Source organism: Podarcis melisellensis, assembly GCF_964234715.1.
Source record: "Podarcis melisellensis genome assembly, chromosome: 4".
NCBI lineage: Eukaryota > Metazoa > Chordata > Lepidosauria > Squamata > Lacertidae > Podarcis > Podarcis melisellensis.
In genome coordinates this window covers 50,096,325-50,103,863 of record NC_138531.1, presented here as the reverse complement: position 1 = coordinate 50,103,863, position 7,539 = coordinate 50,096,325, and positions in this window count along the sequence as shown.

Sequence of the window (7,539 nt, the reverse complement as noted above, 5' to 3'; positions counted from 1 at the left end):
GCTGCAAGAGTTGCGCGCTGGGGGTGGAAGGCAGCTTCCCCGCGGGAAGGAGAGAAGGCACCGCACCGCCTCGGGAGAAATTTGCACGGCTCCCGCTCTTTAAGAGTGTGCGAAGGGGTGTAGCGCCCAGGTTCAGTCTCCTTCGCCTCCAGAAAAGGCTACGAATGGCCCCACCCAGGAGTGCCAACTTGAATAAAATATTGGGGGGGCAGGTAAGCCCCGCCCCGCAAAATCGATCACAAGACGCAGCACGCGCACATCATTTGAATGGCAATGCTCATCAGCTTTTTTTGGGGGGGGAAACCAGCCCCCACGAATATTTTAGGGGGCTGGCCGAAGGGACCTCAGCCCCTAGGAGTTGGCTGCTCTGGCCCCACCTGATAGTCTCTCAAGACCGGCGAATTACTGGCAGATCTGTACTGGACCATCCGCACATCATTCCGATTTATTAGTGGTTCTGCAACGCGTCCCTAATGTTGGTGTGTTATTGGTGCACTGTATCAAAACAAAAGTGGAGCTGCCACTGTCACTACCCGGAGCATTCGGAGTACCAAAGGTTACTTGGCAGCTACCAGGCACGCACCTATTGCAAAGGAAGTTTGTTTATTTAATGTCCTAGCTTTCTCCCAGCACAGTACCCCAGGTCACAACATGCATTAACGACAGGTGCAGGTTAAAAACACACCAATTAGTTGTATTTTTAAAGAAACAAGTAAATTGCTATATTAAAAACAGCACTGAATCCATGCAATTTAAAACCACTTAAAAGCACAAGAAAATATACAACAACACCCACTATTAAAAGACCCTGCTGCAAAACAAAACCCCCCCTTTGCCTGCTGGCAACAGGAAAGCAGAGAGGGAGTCTAGCCTCCTGCAGAGGGGAGCTCCACAGTCTGCGAGCAGCTACCTAGAAAGCCCTCTCTTGTGTCTTTACCAAATGTGTCTGCGAGGGTGGTAAAACTGCTGCTATTTAAAAAAATGTTTTTACTCTGTGTCCCCCACCCCATCCCTGCTTTACACAAACTGCTGTTGTTTAAAACCAACTATCACCCCCCCCCCTTGTGTACTTTCCCCTTCTCACTCCCATGCCATGGTCATAGCAGTTGTGCAGCCTGCCTTCTCTTTTGCTCCTCTCTGCAAACCCAGGATTGTGGTGAGGCAGTACAAATCTTCCAATGTGGGATGCATAAGGGCAGCCTTCCATTTTTTTTATGTATATAGGAAGAAAAGGAAATAACAGATGCAGTGTATCACACCATTATTCTTGTTACAGATAAGGTAGCTGTGTTGGTCTGCCATAGTCAAAACAAAAAAAATTCCTTCCAGTAGCACCTTAAAGTGAAGAAGTGTGCATGCACACGAAAGCTCATACCAAGAACTAACTTAGTTGGTCTTTAAGGTGCTACTGGAAGGAATTATTTTTTTTTGTTACCACTCTTCTTGGCAGCCTTCGTTCATTTCAGTAAATCACAGTTTCTATTTAGTGCAAGTTAGTAAACAGAAGCCATACCGCACCAACATGTGGTGTATTCTTGCCATGCCTTCTGCCCCATTTGCTCCAGATGGTTGTTGGGGGGGGGCTTACTGGATGGTTGGGGGGGGCTTACTGGAGCAGATTTTAAGGGTTTGCAGAGGTTGCAGGGAGATCAGTTGCCAATTTGTTGTTGTTTTTTCAAAAAAAATATTGATTTCCCAAAATTTTAAACAAACAAACATAGATATTAACTGTACTTAATCCAATCTTAGTAACATTGTTAAATGACTTCCTCAAATCCCCCTGGCTGAGTTTCATTGGATATCATTGTAACAGTTTTCCAAAACCAATTTTCTCATAAAATTGACTTAGTCACTTAACATCTTTCTTCCTTTTCATTTTAACTTTAAACATTTTATTCTCTAATGTCACATATTTAAATCCTAAGCCTATCTGGTATTTGCAAGTTTAACTTAAATAGCATATTTAACTAAATAGTCTTTGAATTTCATCCAATCATCCTGGTAGTCCTCCTCCTTCTGGTCGCGGACTCTTCCAGTCAGGTCGGCTAGCTCCAAAAAGTCCATCATCTTCATCTGCCATTCCTCCACTGCTGGGACTTCTTGTGTTTTCCAATTCTTAGCTAACAAAATTCTAGCTGCAGTTGTGGCATACAAAAACAATCTAACATCTTTATTGGGCAATTCCAAACCTGTTATTCCCAGAAGAAAGGCCTCTGGTTTCTTAATAAATGTATATTTCAACATTTTTCCCAATTCATTATAAATCTTCTCCCAGAAGTCTTTCAGCTTGGGGCAGGTCCACCACATATGATAAAAGGTATCCTCTTTTTCTTTACATTTCCAGCATAGATTATCACTATTATGATATATCTTTGCTAATTTTACAGGGGTTAAGTACCATCTATACATCATTTTCATAATATTTTCCTTTAACACCATACATGTAGTGAACTTGACACTCCACAACCTTTCCCAGTCTTCAAACATTATGTTGTGTCCCACATCTCCAATCTATCATCACAGATTTAACTTGTTCATATTTTGTATGCCATTCCAACAATAAATTATACATTTTAGACAGATTCTTAACTTTAGAGTCCAACAACTCCGTTTCCAACTTAGTTTTTTTCCAAAGCAAAACCATGTTTCTTATGATCAGTTGCTAATTTGTTTTCAGATCCAATATAATGCTCTCATGGTGACCTTTAAATCCCTAAAATGTTAGGGGATCAAGTTAGTGGATTTGGCCACAGAGTTGGCATGGGGTTTCTTCAAATGGGAGCAAGCCCTTTTGTGGTCTTTGTTTGCATTTCTGTAACCTTTTTATGTGTGGGGTTACGTGCACAGATTTCAAAGCATTTTGTTTACAGCTCCTTGGTTTGAGCTCACACCCACCCACAATGCATGTAATTTTGAGCAAGCCTAGTAAAGCCAAACTCACTCTGTGTTTTATTGATGCCCACCTTGAGCGTCCTCTTGTTGTGCTTGCCTTAGGGAATTGCAAGGTCCAGGAAGTAGAAACACAGTAATCCACCTCACAGAGCCGAACTGTTGTATGTTTCAACATGTTTACGCAGATAACAAGTGCTCTTCAAACCAAAGAACATGGAAAGATGAGACAAATGGCTTTTGTAGTTAAAACAGAAACAACAAACTAAGAAGTACCGACTCGCCCCACCCTGCCCCCCTCAGGGCTAGTCAGTTTTTCTGATGGTTTGATAATTACAAGACTCTTAGTAGACAGAGACAGAAAATGGTTGGAGAGTAGGAATGGTAGAATATGCCCATTTTGGTGTCTCTGAGTTTATCATTTTTCCAATCTTCTTTAATTTTTAAGGAAACTTTATTATTACAGAACATCAAGTTTTCAAGGTAGATTACAACATCGAGAGTAATAATATGGCAATATTACAGACACAATGAATGTATAGAACAGTACTTATTTCCAAAAAGCTTAATTAATTCATTTTTCCATTCTTGAGTTCTCAATATTTCCAAATCAGTTTGCAATTAAATAAAAATTCCTCTGGATTTTTTTTGGTGAGAATATCTTATAATATACACATTTCTGTTTGCAGTTCTTCCTACTATTGTATATGTGCTTGTCTAGTCCTGTGGCTCTGGACAACAAACAGGCAAATGACTGTGGCCTTCTGCTCTTTGAAAGGAGAGATGTGGGCCATGTCAAATGTTGAGACATCATCTTAGCTTGTGTTTGGCCATGTACCTTAACCTCTGCTGCACCTGTTGATTAATGAACCTTGTACCCTGACTTATGTACTGAAGTTATCTATGCATCCAAGCCTTTGACAAAAACAGAGACAAGGGTCCAGTACAGTTTCCACCAGTGAGAACCAGGACAGTGAGCGCTTTGCTCAGTGGATGTGAGATTAGTGTTTAACTGTCCCTTTCCTTGCAAGCAGCTGCAGACAGATGACTTCAGTCACACTGTGGCAACAGAAAGGAAAATTCCCCTTCTTTCCGCACTTCTAGGAACTACAGAGTTAAGGATGTGAACTCTTGAGTTCCTTCAGAGCTTTTTGAACTAATTTGGTGAATGTCATTAAACCAAACTAGTTTATTCAAAGCACTGGTCAAACTGGGGAGGAGGGTTAAGGCAAATATGATGTCTAGTTTGGCCCTCAGGCGGAGGAATCAGACTCTGGCACTGTTATAGCATAGCTGACATAACTTCATTCCAGTTTAAAGTGATGCTGACTTTCCATAAGTCTGTGTATGTGCACTATGATTTTCACCCAGCAGAAACAGAACAAAGTTATGTCATCATAGTTATACACTAAGAAAATAATTCCTGTATTTGCTGTATTCTCTCATATGCTGCATATTGGGCTGCATATTGTAAGATTATCTGCAGTAACAGAAAAGGTAAATTTAAAACCAAGGACTGTTTCACAGCAAAACTGAACAGCCAGTTTAACCCACAGGTGAATCTACTGAAATTGCAGAGGAAGGACACCATAGAGAGTTTCTAAGGAATGCTTTCCATGGTCAAAATACATTGACAACAAATGGGTAAGAGAGATATCACTTTCCCTGCCTTTTTCTCCCTTTCTTGCCCCTCCATTTAATACTTTTTTCTGAACTAGTCTAGCCTGTTGACCCAGTTGAGAATATACTGTTTACCTAATAAAAATCAGAACAGAAGCTGGAACTTGAAAAAACATGCATAGGAAGGTTGAGCAAAGTGCTACAGATAGTAAGGGGGGGAGGGAGGGAGAAATCAAAGTTATATTCTAGCTTAAGAAGTGAAGCAAATCCAAACTGTCCCCAAAACCTGATTGTCCATAAAAGTTAATTATAAGTTAACACACAAAAAATGAAATTGGTACCCTAACAAAACAACTCCCATAGGTGTCATTTTCACATTCTCTACAAAAGGGTGACTTGTATATGCACAGCCAAGACGACTCCTGAGCCTCTATTTAAAAATGTTAAGCTCTCTCATTATGATATTAATGGTTAAAATTAAGAAGTCCTTGCGACACATGTATTCTGTTGCAAGGCTTGTCTATAAGGAGAGAAAAGGGTATCTCTTTGCCTTTTCATGTAGACAAGCCCTTAAACCGAATATATGTGAAAGTGTTGCCCAAGGTCTTCTCATCTGGAAATGGTGCAAGAACTGGAATGACATTTAAGGAATATGACAAACACTAGAAAATAGCTGTTCTTCTTTAAATCTGGATTTGATTAATGAGATTTGGAAAAGCGCACCACACAGAAACGTACTTTTGAGTAGCATAGTGGAAGATACACTTTGATCCAGTTGGGTCATCTATTCAAAGGTTAGAGTGTCTGTAAACTGCCCACCACTTTACAGCTGTTCAGTAATCTGTTGTCTGATCCTTGGAAGCCCTGTGTTTATCTATAGCAGTGTTTCCCAACCTTTTTTGGGCAAAGACACACTTGTTTGATGAAAAAAATCTCGAGGCACACCACCATTACAGCCCCGTGACGTCAGCGCGCAGCGTCGCGCCGGGAGGGATGCACGAAAGTGTAAGTTTCAAATTTTTTTCCCTCCCCTCCTGTGTAAAGGGGAATGCACTCTGCTAAGTAAAGGCACTTGCCACAGCAGCGTCAACGTCACAGCACCCACCGGCACCCAAGAGAGAAGGGGTCTCAGCAGCCCTTTTGCCAGGAAGAGGAGCAAGAACGAGAGGAGGAGGAGGAAGAGGAAGAGAGTCCCCCCCAAAAAACATTCTCCTTTTGATCTTCCTTATTTGCAATTCCTCATTGCAAAACAGCGGTTGATATAGAGCTGATTTTTTTGTTATTACAGTCCCCACCCCCTCACCTAGAAAAACACCCCCTGTCAATTTTATTATTATCATTATTATTATTATTCCCCGCCACTCTGGGAGGCTGAAGCCCTTTAAGGCTTCCTTCTGTCCACTCTCTGTGAATTACCTGCCTGGAGCGGGTTTCGGGGGGGGGGGCGCTGCTGCCGGTGTCCTCCCCGTCGAGTCTCGCCTTGCCCGGCGCGTGGCGGCCACCCTTTCCCACACTCTGCTGGCTGCGCTGCCAAGCGGCTCGGCCTGTCAGCGTTACCGGGCTCGGCGGGCGGTAATTCCCGAAGAAAGCCGGCGCTTGAAGAGCTGGCAAGCCCCCATTTGCATGTCTGTTTTCCGCAGCCCTTGGAGAGGATTAAGTTCCCTCCTTCCTGCCGGGGAACCTCCAAGCTTTGGGGGTGGGGGAGGAGGAGGCAGCAAAGCGAGGCAGGAAGGAGAGCGCGGCTTGGCTGGGTGAGCTTTGGCAGGGGCAGGGAATGAGAGCCGCGAGGCGGGCGCTGCGGGCGGAAGCGCTGCCCGCCGAGCTCGCAGGCAGCCAGGCAGGCAGACGGCGAGAGCCCCGCGCTGGGCGACCTCTCCTCGCCGCCGCCGCCCCGCCTCTCGCCGCCCGACTCGCCCGCCTCCCTCCCACGGAGGTAGGCTGGTGTGCCGTGGGAGGGAGGCGGGCGAGTCGGGCGGCGAGCACACGCGGGGCGGCGAGCGAGCTCCCTCCCACATCCCATCGCCGCTCGCTTCGGCCGGCCTACTGGGCTGTTGCAGGCGGAAGGCCTGCGCATGCGCAAGGTTTTCGCGCCTTCCTCCAGTAGGCTGGCCGAAGTGAGCGGCGATGGGATGTGGGAGGGAGCTCGCTCGCCGCCCCGCATGTGCTCGCCGCCGCCGCCCCGCCTCTCGCCGCCCGACTCGCCCGCCTCCCTCCCACAGAACACAAGGCAACGTTCCGCGGCACACTAGTGTGCCGCGGAACACCGGTTGGGAAACACTGATCTATAGTGGCTAGTCAGGGTCAGTGGAGATAATAGTCAGTGTCTCTCTAAAGGGCATTTTGCAGCAGATGGCCGAGACCCCCAAATTTTCACCATTTTGTATCATTTGTGTGTGGCATCTGAAAGTATAATAAGTACATCCATATATCTGCATTTTTCTCTGGCTTTATTCAAATGCTCTATATTTTTGTTCATCTGTTTTAATTTTAAAAAGGTAAAGGTAAAGAATCCCTGATAGTTAAGTCCAGTCACAAATGACTCTGGGGTTGTGGCGCTCTTCTCGCTTTACTGGCCGACGTTTGCCGCAGACAGTTTTCTGGATCATGTGACCAGCATGACTAAACCACTTCTGGCAAAACCAGAGCAGCGCACAGAAACGCCATTTACCTTCCTGCCAGAGTGGTACCTATTTTATCTACTTGCACTTTGACATGCTTCCAAACTGCTAGGTTGGCAGGAGAAGGGACCAAGCAACGGGAGCTCACCCCGTCACAGGGATTCGAACTGCCGACCTTCTGATTGCCAAGCCCTAGGCTCAGTGGTTTCGACCACAGCGCCACCCGTGTCCCATTTTAATTTTATTTACTTTCAAAGCTGCCTTGGGGGCCACTGATTTTACAAACACAGGCAACTCCTTGTTTACATGAGGGTTGCATTCTGGGTCATCATGCGCATCCATGGAGCACCCATACACCACGCTGCTCCACCCCCTTCCCCTTCTGTCAGCAGTCACGTACCAATTGAATGTG